The sequence below is a fragment of the Zea mays genome, chromosome 5, assembly GCF_902167145.1.
Source record: "Zea mays cultivar B73 chromosome 5, Zm-B73-REFERENCE-NAM-5.0, whole genome shotgun sequence".
Lineage (NCBI taxonomy): Eukaryota > Viridiplantae > Streptophyta > Magnoliopsida > Poales > Poaceae > Zea > Zea mays.
Window position 1 is genome coordinate 208,670,146 of NC_050100.1, and position 15,181 is coordinate 208,685,326.

Below are 15,181 nucleotides of genomic sequence, written 5' to 3' on the forward strand. Positions count from 1 at the left end.
CGCGCGAGAGATGGGCCGGCTGGGCCGAAAGGCCAAGGGGGCGGCTGGGTTGGGCTGCTTTACCTTTTTCTTTTATTCTGAATTGTTTCTCCCTTTTCTTTTATTTATTCTATTTGATTCAAATTCAAATGAGCCCCAAATTCAAATTAGACCTTTTGAGAATTATGCACCAAACAAAAGTGAAATCTAGGGTTCAACATGATGCAACAATTCATACTCCACTAGGGTTTAACATAATAAACTATAGTTACAAGTAAAATAAGCACTTAGCCCCTATAGAAATGAGAGAGGAAAGAATTAGGAAGGATGAGAAAAGGAAGTAACACCTGAATTTGTGAATATGAGCAAAGAAATTTTATACCCCCAAATTCAGGGTGTTACAGACGCCAAGGACGCTGGTCCGATGAGGACTTCGCAACTGGACTTCGCGGGCGCCCTTCGCTCTTATCCATCGCGAGACGAAGGCAAGACTCCGACAATGTCTGCTAGCCTCACGTTCTCATCGGGTCCGGAAGCCCAAGTGGGATTCGGCCCACTGTAATGGGCCCCGCGGGGATAAGCATGTTACGGGCCTCATCTTTAATAGCCTTTCTGTAATGACGGTCTGTAACCTCCCCTTGGGGGAATATTCTGAGGATACTCTGGGTTCCCGAGGGCATAAACGTCCTTGTTTCTGGGCGGTAGGCACTCGGGCACCTATAAATACCCCCGTACAGTACCCTTGAGGGGACAGATTAACAGAGCTATTGTCATTCCCCGTTGAACCTTGCAAACAATTTCTCCACTCTCCCGTTGGGTCTACTTGTTCGCCTGAACGAGCGCCAACATTTGGCGCCCACCGTTCGTGCTACGAACAAACCACCCGCGATGGCACCCAAGAGAGCTAGTTCGAAGGCAGCCCCATTCGTCGACGAAGCAGCGAAGGCAGCACTGCTAGCCGAGAAAAAAAGGCAAGGCCCTCACAGACAACACCCCCAAGAAGCCTGCGAAGACGAAGCTCTCAGCAAGAGACAGCGCCACGAACACCCTACTCCCGAAGGCACCCTACACACCTGCAGCTCCGGAGGACTACCACAAGCACCACCCCTAGGCTTTGTTCCACCAGAGGGTGAAGACGCAACAGAGGACGGTGAAGTCATCGGCATCTCAGCCGAAGAACAGCTACAGCTACGGGCCCAGCGCATCAAGGACCGCAACCTCCAAAAACAGAAAGACATCCCCAAGGCCAAGCGCCAACGTGTCACCGCGCAAACCAAGGTGCGCCAGATGATACGAGATGAGGAGCAGAGAGCCCAGGAGCTCTAGCAAGAGAACGCGCTCATGCAGAATGAAGGCCAGCATGATCGGTAGCATGGCCCGCCCCTCCAACAGTGTGCGCCAGCTAGAGACTTATTCATACCCCAGCACGGGCCCTTCATCCCGCATGCTGCAGCTTTCCAAGGCATCAACTACCTTGATGAGCGAAGCCCCCTGGCTCCGCAACTCCAAGCATCACCGTGGCCTGCCAACTTCAGGGCAAGGACCTACCCCAAGTACAACGACAGCACCGACCCATCACAATACATCATGAGCTACCAAGTCGCCGTCGCATCATCCGGAGGGGATGACGCCACAATGGCCAAGTCTTTTATCATCGCCCTCGAGGGTCCGACCTTGACCTGGTACACCAGGTTGCCACCATTGTCCATCGACTCCTGGAAAGGACTCCGGGACAAGTTTCTACTCAACTTCCAAGGGTACCGACCCGATACCGATGCTTTGGCCGAGCTATCACTCTGCAAACAGCAAGAGAAGGAAACCCTACGGGAGTACTACCACAAGTTCCTGACTCTCAAGTCACAATTGCCTTTAGTCGACGACCACATCGCGATACACTACGCCATCAGTGGCCTTCGGGCTGGCGTCCTATACAGTCACTGCATCAGGGACCCACCCAAAAATCTCCAAGAGCTCTATTAGCTATTCGAGAAGTATGCCAGATCCGAAGAGCTCCATCAGTGAAAGGTCGAGTCCCAGAGAAAGCCCAAGGACCCTCCGCAGTCCAGCAGAACCTGGACAAGGCCTTCACAGTCAGACTCCGGACGGGACAGTCGTAGGCAGCAGCAGGTGCACAACATAGCCAACAAGCACCCCGCTGGCGAGGCCGCTTGTCGTCAGGAATATCCCCCCAGTGCCGCGGCAATGGCACGCGAGGCCAGGGCCGGGGATGGGCGCAGCAACCGCGCAGATATTACTGCCTGTTTCACGGTGAGGATTGCGCACACCCAACAAGGGATTGCCTGGAAACAAAGGCCACCAGGGACAGGATGTCTCGAGCACAACCAGCCGACAACCAGAGAATTGTCGCGCACACATATCATCACCACCACCCACAACCATACAACAACGGTCACGTCCAGCGCCCACCCAACCATGCATATCCACACCATCAGGAAGTACAAGTCGTCCCACTCCCGTCTCCGCCTCCGCATCACCTGAACCCACACCACCAAAATCACCCCAAGCACCAAAGCAGGAAGACTTCGCCGATCAGCCATATCGCGGAGTCATTCACATGATCACCGGAGGGTCCAGCGTCGACTTCGAGACGAAGCGACAAAAGAGGGATCACTACCGGAGTGTCAACCATGTCACCCTCGCCGGCCTAGTGGTACAAACGAGGTGGTCACATGTGCCACTAACTTTCGATGCCAGAGATGTTGATCTCCGCAGCGCACCCCACATCGACGCCATGGTAATCAACTGCAGTGTAGCAGGCTGGGACCTGCACAAAGTCCTAGTTGACAACGACAGCCAAGCGGACATCATCTTCCTGCACGCCTTCGACCGCATGGGCATCAGCCACAGCTTACTCAAGCCTTCGGACAACCCCCTATATGGCTTCGGCGGCAAGGGCACTTTCCCTGTGGGCAAGATAGAACTACCCCTGTCAATCGGCGTAGCACCCAATGCGTGAAGTGAGCAGGTCACCTTCGACATCGTCGACATGGTTTATCCCTACAACGCTATAATGGGTCAGGGCTCCATCAATAAATTTGAAAGCAGCCATTCACGGACTATACCTCTGCATAAAAATTCCGAGTCCGTAAGGCGTGACAACAATTTACGGTAACCAGCAAACTGCGCACAATATTGAGAGAGACTTCGTTCCAGGTCAACAGAACATACACTGCCTTACAACACAGCACGAAGTCTCCGAAGCGACCCGCCCAGCCGCCGACGAAAAAGTAAAGGCGCAGCTGCAGAGCAACGACGGGACGAAGACAGTTCCCCTCAACCCGGCGACGCCCAAGCAAACGATCGTAATAAGCGAAGACCTGACCTCGCAAGACGAGGAGAAACTCATCTCCTGTCTCTCCAGAAACAAGGACGTCTTCGCCTGGTCCGCCCTCGACCTGGTCAGAGTCAGTCGCACCGTCATTGAGCACAGTCTGGGCATCAACCCTTCGGTGTGCCCAAAAAAGCAGCGCCTGCGCAAAATGTTCGATGAAAAGACGGAAGCCGCCAAAGCTGAAGTGCACCGCCTGCTGGAAGCCAACTTCATTGAACCAATCGCCTACCCTACGTGGCTCGCCAACGTAGTCATGGTACAAAAGAAAAGCGGTAAGTGTCACATGTGCATCGACTTCACCAGCCTCAATAAAGGCATGTCCCAAGGACAATTTCCCGCTGCCACGGATCAACAAAATAGTCGATAGTGCAGCCGGATGCGAAGTCATGTCCCTTCTCAACTGCTTCTCTGGCTAACACCAGATATACATGAAGGAGGGAGATAATGTCAGCACCAGCTTCATCACACCCTTCGGAACGTTCTGCTTCATCAGGATGCCAGAGGCACTCAAGAACGCTGGGTCAACCTTCTCTTGCCTCACCAAGACGGTGCTCGAAAGCCAAGTGGGCCACAACATTTTCACGTACGTGGACGACATCGTTGTCGCAAGCAAAAATAAAGAAGATCACCTGGCTGACCTCGCGGAGTCGTTCGCAAACATGCGGGACGTACGACTTTGCCTCAACCCCGAGAAGTGTGTCTTCGGAGTTCACTAGGGGAAGATACTGGGCTACCTGGTGTCGTACCACGGGATCGAGGCCAACCCAACCAAGATTCAAGCAATCATCAACATGACACCCCCGCGGTCAACCAGGGATGTCCAGCGACTAACAGGTAGATTGGCCGCCTTGAACAGATTCATTTCCAAGTCCGCAGAGCGGAGTCTACCCTTTCTCAAGACACTGCACGGTGCAAAAGACTTCGCGTGGGGACCAGAGCAGGCGACAGCCTTCGAATTACTCAAGCAACACCTGTCAGACTTGGCAATTCTCACCAGTCCCGACCCCTCACTGCCTCAGCTGCTCTACATCGCAGCCTCACCATATGCAGTCAGCGTAGCGCTAGTCCAAGAGCAAGACAGAGAGGGCATGACCCGGCAGTGCCCAGTCTACTACGTCTCTGAAGTCCTCACGACCTCCAAGTGCAACATGACTGAATTAGAAAAAATCTCATACGCAGTTGTCATGGCATCGTGCAAGCTGCGCCACTACTTCGAGGCGTTCAAGGTACGGGTCACCTCGGACAGGGGACTGGGAGAACTGTTCAAAAACCTGGAGGCGTCCGTCCGAATCGCCAAATGGGTAGTCGAACTCTCCGAGTACTACATCACCTTTGAACCCAGGACAACAATCAAGTCGCAGGTCCTGGTAGACTTCATCATTGACTGGACAGGGCCAACACGACAGCAAGAAGAGTCTCCAGAGAAGGTGTGGATCATCCACTGCGATGGCGCATGGTGCCATGCGGGGGCAGGCACAGCGGCAATTATCACGTCACCCACAGGCGTCAAGCACAGATGCGCAGCACGCCTTAGCTTCGCCTTTGAAGCATCCCGATCCTTTGGGACTCAAATATGATACAATTACTAGTCCCAGGAGGCTAGTAACCACATTCCTTACTTCAAATAGTACAGAGTTCGAATAATTGTTATTACAATACCAGGGTACAAGCTCGAGAGAGCCAGAATACAAAGCGCAGTAGAAGATACACTAGCCCAAGCCACAGGTAGAACTGGGTGCAGACACAGCCCCCTCAATCAAGCATAGCAGAAAAGAAGTCTTCGGCTGCTGAAAAACATAAATAAATCTGGGTGAATACTCTAGGTATTCTGCAAGCCCATCCTGCTCCCGTAAAGAGAAAGGGACCTATAACATACATGCTTTATATGGTGGAGTTGAAGTCACTCTTTTTTTCTCAGCGAAAGGCAGTACTTTTAGGGTTTTTCCCAAGGAATTAGAAATAACACAATACTCAACCACCACTGAGCTTCCCGCTCCCGTGGCATCGTTTTCTTTTCCAAAAACACACTCACACACACACATTTCCCTGTTCACCGAGATTGTAAGACACTAATTGTCATACCACACCAGACTCGTCCATTCCAGTGGACACGGACTATTCGAATAGGTTTGAACTCTGCGCAGAGGGGTACACTTTACCCACTAGTCCGGCTCTGCGATCCCATGGCCAATGAGATCCGAATACGAATCTCTTTCTTCCCTCGCACGTCCTAACCTTAACGGTTATACCGGAAGGAGTCAGGCCACCGCCATGTCCAAACCGGACAAAACATTCCCCCTCCTTATCCTCCCGGTGCTCCCCAGCCTTCATAACTCTGGGGTTGGACCGTACGAGTTCAGATTGAGTGACTGCCCACACAGTCTCTAGTGGTTGTACTTATCATGAGTACAGGTAGTGAAAGATGACAGACCGGTCCTTATATGAGGGGACAATCCTTCTGCTCACGCCTAAACCAGCTGAGCCTTCACCTTAGGCCCTCCCCTAAACCAGGGAGTCCCTGATCATCCCACTCATAAGGTGATGAGGGTGAATACCCTTCATCGCACACTTTTTGAAAACCTCGCTTAGTGAAACACACTGCCCTTTTTCCCATCCCATATTTTGTATTCAAAAGATGTTTGTTAACGCGGGCTATCTCTCTGCTCACAATGCAAATATTCCATCCCTTAATCCTGGCTTAGGTAGTGGTAGAAAGAATAGGTAAATTATGCATCAAGTGAAGGATGGACTTGCCTTCGTTGAAGCTTTCCTGGCGCAAAAGATTTATCTCGGAGGGGTCGGGCTCCTGCCCTTCTTCCGGGGCTACGGGTTCCGGATCGACGGTCCCCACTTCTTCTAGCAAAACAGACAATAAACAATACATCAAACAGTGGTTTACTGAGTGGATTGTGTCAAGTTCCTAACATTATCATTCTATGTGGCTTAGAAAGTGCTTGGATAATTTTTGGTACATAAAATATCAAAATATATGTACAAAACTAAATGGGAAAAAGAAAAAGGAAAAAGGAAAAGGATTTTCGGCTCTGGTGAGCCGGAGGGGAGAATTCCGGCCCAGCCGGGTGCAGGTGCGCGCGTGGGCGCGAGCGCGCTGGCCCAGCACGGCCCAAGGGCGAGAGACGGCGAGGGCACACGAGAAGACGACATTGTGGTCATGGGCCCACGCGCCAGGGAGAGCGGTAGGGGAGACGACGTCAGCGGCCGACGGGGCAGGGGCAAACCGGCCGCCCCGCGGGGAAAACCCGGCCGCTGGCGGGTTCAACAGCGATTCACCGCCGGTGACCCGGTTCCTGGGGTTCGGGCAGGTGCCAAAGCACGAGAAGAGGCTGGCGAGCTTAAGGGTGGGTCCAATTTTGCCAGAGGTGACTGGGAGGGAGCTGACCACGGTGGGGTGGCGGAGCTCCACGGCGGGAGTCATCGCCGGTGAAGTTTGGGTGGTGATCGGGGGCAGGGAAGCGGTGTTCCGAGTTTGCGGCGATGTGGCGAAGCTGCTGAGCCTAGTGAATTTCTCGCTGAACAACTGATAGTCGCCTAGAGGGGGGGGGGTGGATAGGGCGAAACTGAAATTTACAAATATAAACACCACTACAAGCCGGGTTAGCGTTAGTAATAAAGAAATGAATCCGTGAGAGAGGGCGCAAAACAAATTCCAAGCGAATAAGCAAGTGAGACACGGAGATTTGTTTTACCGAGGTTCGGTTCTTGCAAACCTACTCCCCGTTGAGGAGGCCACAAAGGCCGGGTCTCTTTCAACCCTTCCCTCTCTCAAACGATCCACGGATCGAGTGAGCTTTCTCTTCTCAATCACTTGGAACACAAAGTTCCCGCAAGGACCACCACAAGATTGGTGTCTCTTGCCTCAATTACAAGTGAGTTTGATTGCAAAGAAAAGATCAAGAAAGACGAAAGCAATCCAAGCGCAAGAGCTCGAAAGAACACAATGCAAATCACTCTCTCTAGTCGCTACGGCGTTGTGTGGAATTTGGAGAGGATTTGATCTCTTTGGTGTGTCTAGAATTGAATGCTAGAGCTCTTGTAGTAGTTGGGAAGTGGAAAACTTGGATGCAATGAATGGTGGGGTGGTTGGGGTATTTATAGCCCCAACCACCAAAAGTGGCCGTTGGGAGGCTGTCTGCTCGATGGCGCACCGGACAGTCCGGTGCACACCGGACAGTCCGGTGCCCCCTGCCACGTCATCACTGCCGTTGGATTCTAGCCGTTGGAGCTTCTGACTTGTGGGCCCGCCTGGGTGTCCGGTGCACACCGGACAGGTACTGTTTGCTGTCCGGTGTGCCAGTATGGGCGCGCCTGACTTCTGCGCGCGCAGAGCGCGCATTAAATGCGCGGCAGAGAGCCGTTGGCGCGGAGATAGCCGTTGCTCCGGAGTCGCACCGGACAGTCCGGTGCACACCGGACAGTCCGGTGAATTTTAGCGGACTAGCCGTTGGAGTTTCCCGAAGCTGGCGAGTTCCTGAGGCCGTTCTCCTTTGGCGCACCGGACACTGTCCGGTGTACACCGGACAGTCCGGTGAATTATAGCGGAGTCGCCTCTGGAAATTCCCGAAGGTGGCGAGTTTGAGCTGGAGTTCTCTGGTGCACCGGACACTGTCCGGTGTACACCGGACAGTCCGGTGCTCCCAGACCAGAGGGCCTTCGGTTCCCACATTGCTCCTTTGTTGAATCCAAAACTTGGTCTTTTTATTGGCTGAGAGTGAACCTTTTGTACCTGTATAATCTATACACTTGGGCAAACTAGTTAGTCCAATTATTTGTGTTGGGCAATTCAACCACCAAAATTAATTAGGGACTAGGTGTAAGCCTAATTCCCTTTCAATCTCCCCCTTTTTGGTGATTGATGCCAACACAAACCAAAGCAAATATAGAAGTGCGTAATTGAACTAGTTTGCATAATGTAAGTGTAAAGGTTGCTTGGAATTGAGCCAATATAAATACTTACAAGATATGCATGGATTGTTTCTTTCTTATATAACATTTTGGACCATGTTTGCACCACATGTTTTGTTTTTGCAAACTCTTTTCTAAATCATTTTTAAAGTTCATTTGCAAATAGTCAAAGGTAAATGAATGAGATTTTGCAAAGCACTTTCAAGATTTTAAACTTTCTCCCCCTGTTTCAAATGTTTTTCCTTTGACTAAACAAAACTCCCCCTAAATGAAATCCTCCTCTTAGTGTTCAAGAGGGTTTTGATATATCATTTTGAAATACTACTTTCTCCCCCTTTCGAACACAATAGGATACTAATTGAAAATATTCAACACTTAAGTTTTTGAATTTGGTGGTGGTGCGGTCCTTTTGCTTTGGGCTCATTTCTCCCCCTTTTTGGCATGAATCGCCAAAAACGGAATCATTAGAGCCCTCGAAGTGCTTTCTTCCCCTTTGGTCATAAATAAATGAGTTAAGATTATACCAAAGACGAAGTCCGGTCCTTTTGCTTTTGAATTCTCCCCCTAAAGATGGAGAGATGCTTGGAGTGACGGTGAAGTATGAGTTACGGAGTGGAAGCCTTTGTCTTCGCCGAAAACTCCAATTCCCTTTCAATATACCTATGACTTGGTTTGAAATAGACTTGAAAACACATTAGTCATAGCATATGAAAGAGATATGATCAAAGGTATATAAATGAGCTATGTGTGCAATCAGCAAAAGAAATTGCGTGAATCAAGAATATTGAGCTCATGCCTAAGTTTGGTAAAAGTTTGTTCATCAAGAGGCTTGGTAAAGATATAGGCTAATTGATCTTTAGTATTAATGTAGGAAATTTCGATATCTCCCTTTTGTTGGTGATCCCTAAGAAAATGATACCGAATGGCTATGTGCTTAGTGCGGCTATGCTCGACGGGATTGTCGGCCATCTTGATTGCACTCTCATTATCACATAGCAAAGGGACCTTGGTTAATTTGTAACCGTAGTCCCGCAGGGTTTGCCTCATCCAAAGCAATTGCGCGCAACAATGGCCTGCGGCAATGTACTCGGCTTCGGCGGTGGAAAGAGCAACTGAATTTTGCTTCTTTGAAGCCCAAGACACCAAGGATCTTCCCAAGAACTGGCAAGTCCCCGATGTGCTCTTTCTATTGATTTTGCACCCCGCCCAATCGGCATCCGAATAACCAATCAAATCAAATGTGGATCCCCGAGGGTACCAAAGCCCAAACTTAGGAGTATAAGCCAAATATCTCAAGATTCGTTTTACGGCCGTAAGGTGGGATTCCTTAGGGTCGGATTGGAATCTTGCACACATGCAAACGGAAAGCATAATATCCGGTCGAGATGCACATAAATAGAGTAAAGAACCTATCATCGACCGGTATACCTTTTGATCCACGGACTTACCTCCTGTGTCGAGGTCGAGATGCCCATTGGTTCCCATGGGTGTCTTGATGGGCTTGGCATCCTTCATTCCAAACTTGGTTAGAATATCTTGAGTATACTTCGTTTGGCTGATGAAGGTGCCTTCTTGGAGTTGTTTGACTTGGAATCCTAGAAAATACTTCAACTCCCCCATCATAGACATCTCAAACTTCTGTGTCATGATCCTACTAAACTCTTCACATGTAGACTCGTTAGTAGACCCAAATATAATATCATCAACATAAATTTGGCATACAAACAAGTCATTTTCAAGAGTTTTAGTAAATAGTGTAGGATCAGCCTTTCCGACTTTGAATCCATTTGCAATAAGAAAATCTCTAAGGCATTCATACCATGCTCTTGGGGCTTGCTTGAGCCCATAAAGCGCCTTAGAGAGCTTATAGACATGGTTAGGATACTCACTGTCTTCAAAGCCGGGAGGTTGCTCAACATAGACCTCTTCCTTGATTGGTCCATTGAGGAAGGCACTTTTCACGTCCATTTGATAAAGCTTAAAGCCATGGTAAGTAGCATAGGCCAATAATATTCGAATTGACTCAAGCCTAGCTACGGGTGCATAGGTTTCACCGAAATCCAAACCTTCGACTTGGGAGTATCCTTTGGCCACAAGTCGAGCTTTGTTCCTTGTCACCACACCATGCTCATCTTGCTTGTTGCGGAAGACCCATTTGGTTCCTACAACATTTTGGTTAGGACGTGGAACTAAATGCCATACCTCATTTCTAGTGAAGTTGTTGAGCTCCTCTTGCATCGCCACCACCCAATCCGAATCTTGAAGTGCTTCCTCTACCTTGTGTGGCTCAATAGAGGAAACAAACGAGTAATGTTCACAAAAATGTGCAACCCGAGATCGAGTAGTTACCCCCTTATGAATGTCGCCGAGGATGGTGTCGACGGGGTGATCTCGTTGAATTGCTTGGTGGACTCTTGGGTGTGGCGGTCTTTGTTCTTCATCCTCCTTGTCTTGATCATTTTCATCTCCCCCTTGATCTATGCCTTCATCTTGAGGTGGCTCATTTGATTGATCTTCTTCTTCATCAACTTGAGCTTCTTCCTCATTTTGAGTTGGTGGAGATGCTTGCATGGAGGAGGACGGTTGATCTTGTGCATTTGGAGGCTCTTCGGATTCCTTAGGACACACATCCCCGATGGACATGTTCCTTAATGCGATGCATGGAGCCTCTTCATCACCTATTTCATCAAGATCAACTTGCTCTACTTGAGAGCCATTAGTCTCATCAAACACAACGTCACATGAGACTTCAACTATTCCAGTGGACTTGTTAAAGACCCTATATGCCCTTGTGTTTGAGTCATAACCAAGTAAAAAGCCTTCTACAGTTTTAGGAGAAAATTTAGATTTTCTACCTCTTTTAACAAGAATAAAGCATTTGCTACCAAAAACTCTAAAATATGAAAGGTTGGGCTTTTTACCGGTTAGGAGTTCATATGATGTCTTCTTGAGGATTCGGTGTAGATATAACCGGTTGATGGCGTAGCACGCGGTGTTGACCGCCTCCGCCCAAAACCGATCCGAAGTCTTGTATTCATCAAGCATGGTTCTTGCCATGTCCAATAGAGTTCTATTCTTCCTCTCTACTACACCATTTTGTTGAGGGGTGTAGGGAGAAGAGAACTCATGCTTGATTCCCTCCTCCTTAAGGAAGCCTTCAATTTGAGAATTCTTGAACTCCGTCCCGTTGTCGCTTCTTATTTTCTTGATCCTTAAGCTGAACTCATTTTGAGCTCGTCTCAAGAATCCCTTTAAGGTCTCTTGGGTTTGCGATTTTTCCTGTAAAAAGAATACCCAAGTGAAGCGAGAATAATCATCCACAATAACTAGACAGTACTTACTCCCGCCGATGCTTATGTAAGCGATCGGGCCGAATAGATCCATGTGTAGGAGCTCCAGTGGCCTGTCGGTCGTCATTATGTTCTTATGCGGATGATGAGTGCCAACTTGCTTCCCTGCTTGGCATGCGCTACAAATCCTGTCTTTCTCAAAATGAACATTTGTTAGTCCTACAATGTGTTCTCCCTTTAGAAGCTTATGAAGATTCTTCATCCCAACATGGGCTAGTCGGCGGTGCCAGAGCCAACCCAAGTTAGTCTTAGCAATTAAGCATGTGTCGAGTTCAGCTCTATCAAAATCTACTAAGTATAGCTGTTCCTCTAACACACCCTTAAATGCTATTGAATCATCACTTCTTCTAAAGACTGACACCTATATCAGTGAAAAGACAGTTGTAGCCCATTTGACATAATTGTGAAACGGAAAGCAAATTGTAATCTAAAGAGTCTACAAAAAAACATTGGAAATAGAATGGTCAGGTGATATAGCAATTTTACCCAAACCTTTGACCAAACCTTGATTTCCATCCCCGAATGTGATAGCTCTTTGGGGATCTTGGTTTTTCTCATAGGAGGAGAACATCTTCTTCTCCCCTGTCATGTGGTTTGTGCACCCGTTGTCGATGATCCAACTTGAGCCCCCGGATGCATAAACCTACAAAACAAGTTTAGTTCTTGACTTTAGGTACCCAAATGGTTTTGGGTCCTTTGGCATTAGACACAAGAACTTTGGGTACCCAAACACAAGTCTTTGACCTCTTGTGCTTGCCCCCAACATATTTGGCAACTACTTTGCCGGATTTGTTAGTTAAAACATAGGATGCATCAAAAGTCTTAAAAGAAATGTCATGCCCATTTGATGCACTAGGAGTTTTCTTTCTAGGCAACTTAGCACGGGTTGGTTGCCTAGAGCTAGATGTCTCACCCTTATACATAAAAGCATGATTAGGGCCAGAGTGAGACTTCCTAGAATGAATTCTCCTAATTTTGCTCTCAGGATAACCGGCAGGGTATAAAATGTAACCCTCGTTATCTTGAGTTATGGGAGCCTTGCCCTTGACAAAATTTGACAATCTTTTAGGAGGGGCACTAAGTTTGACATTGTCTCCCCTTTGGAAACCAATGCCATCCTTGATGCCCGGGCGTCTCCCATTATAAAGCATGCTACGAGCAAGTTTAAATTTCTCATTTTCTAAGTTGTGCTCGGCAATTTTAGCATCTAGTTTTGCTATATGATCATTTTGTTGTTTAATTAAGGCCATGTGATCATGTATAGCATCAATGTTAACATCTCTACATCTAGTGCAAATAGAAGTGTGCTCAACAGTAGATGTAGAGGGTTTGCAAGAATTAAGTTCAACAATCTTAGCATGAAGAATATCATTTTTATCCCTAAGATCGGAAATTGTAGTTTTGCAAACATCAAAATCTTTAGCCTTAGCAATTAAATTTTCATTTTCTATTCTAAGGCTAGCAAGAGAAATGTTCAATTCTTCAATCCTAGCAAGCAAATCATCATTATTATCTCTAGGATTAGGAATTGAAACATTACAAACATGTGAATCAACCTTAGCATTTAGACTAGCATTTTCATTCCTAAGGTTGTCAATCATCTCACGGCAAGTGCTTAGCTCACTAGATAATTTTTCACATTTCTCAATTTCTAGAGCATAAGCATTTTTAACCTTAACATGTTTCTTGTTTTCTTTAATTAGACAATCCTCTTGTGAATCCAAAAGGTCATCCTTTTCATGAATAGCACTAATTAATTCATTTAATTTTTCTTTTTGTTCCATGTTAAGGTTGGCAAAAAGGGTACGCAAATTATCTTCCTCATCACTAGCATTATCATCACTAGAGGTTTCATATTTAGTGGAGGATCTTGATTTTACCTTCTTTTTGCCGTCCTTTGCCATGAGGCACTTGTGGCCGACGTTTGGGAAGAGAAGTCCCTTGGTGACGGCGATGTTGGCGGCGTCCTCGTCGTCGGAGGAGTCGCTTGAGCTTTCGTCGGAGTCCCACTCTCGACAAACATGGGCATCGCCGCCCTTCTTCTTGTAGTACTTTTTCTTCTCCTTTCTTCTCCCCTTCTTGTCGTCGCCTCGGTCACTGTCACTAGATATGGGACATTTAGCAATAAAATGACCGGACTTACCACATTTGTAACAAACCTTCTTGGAGCGGGACTTGTAGTCTTTCCCCCTCCTCTGCTTGAGGATTTGGCGGAAGCTCTTGATGACGAGCGCCATTTCCTCATTGTCGAGCTTGGAGGCGTCTATTGGTTGTCGACTTGGTGTAGCCTCCTCCTTCTTTTCTTCCGTCGCCTTGAATGCGACGGGTTGAGCTTCGGATGTGGTGGGTTCGTCAAGCTCGTTGATCTTTCTTGAGCCTTCGATCATGCACTCAAAACTTACAAAATGCCCGATAACTTCCTCGGGGGTCATTTTAGTATATCTAGGATTACCACGAATTAATTGAACTTGAGTGGGGTTAAGGAAAATAAGAGATCTTAGAATAACCTTAACCACCTCGTGGTCGTCCCACTTTATGCTCCCGAGGTTGCGCACTTGGTTCACCAAGGTCTTGAGCCGGTTGTACATGTGTTGTGGCTCCTCCCCTTTGCGAAGCCGGAACCGACCGAGCTCCCCCTCGATCGTTTCCCGCTTGGTGATCTTGGTAAGCTCATCTCCCTCGTGCGCGGTTTTGAGCACATCCCAAACCTCCTTGGCGCTCTTCAACCCTTGCACTTTGTTATACTCCTCTCTACTTAAAGAGGCGAGGAGTATTGTTGTCGCTTGAGAGTTGAAGTGCTCGATTTGGGCCACCTCATCCTCATCGTAGTCTTTATCCCCTACGGACGGTACCTGTGCACCAAACTCAACAACATCCCATATACTTTTGTGGAGTGAGGTTAGATGGAATCGCATTAAATCACTCCACCTAGCATAATCTTCACCATCAAAAGTTGGTGGTTTGCCTAATGGGACGGAAAGTAGAGGTGCATGTTTAGAAATGCGAGGATAGTGTAGGGGGATCTTACTAAACTTCTTACGCTCTTGGCGTTTAGAAGTTACGGAGGGCGCGTCGGAGCCGGAGGTTGATGTTGATGAAGTGTCGGTCTCGTAGTAGACCACTTTCCTCATCCTCTTTTGTTTGTCCTCACTCCGATGCGGCTTGTGGGAAGAAGATTTTTCCTTCTTCTCTTTGTGGTGAGAAGAAGATTTCTTCTCCTTCCCTTTGTTGGAGGAGCTCTTCTTCTTCTCCCTTCGTTTGGTGCGGGACTCTTCCGATGAAGTGCTCCCGTTGCTTGTAGTGGGCTTTTCGCCGGTCTCCATCTCCTTCTTGGCGTGATCTCCCGACATTACTTCGAGCGGTTAGGCTCTAATGAAGCACCGGGCTCCGATACCAATTGATAGTCGCCTAGAGGGGGGGTGAATAGGGCGAAACTGAAATTTACAAATATAAACACCACTACAAGCCGGGTTAGCGTTAGTAATAAAGAAATGAATCCGCGAGAGAGGGCGCAAAACAAATCCCAAGCGAATAAGCAAGTGAGACACGGAGATTTGTTTTACCGAGGTTCGGTTCT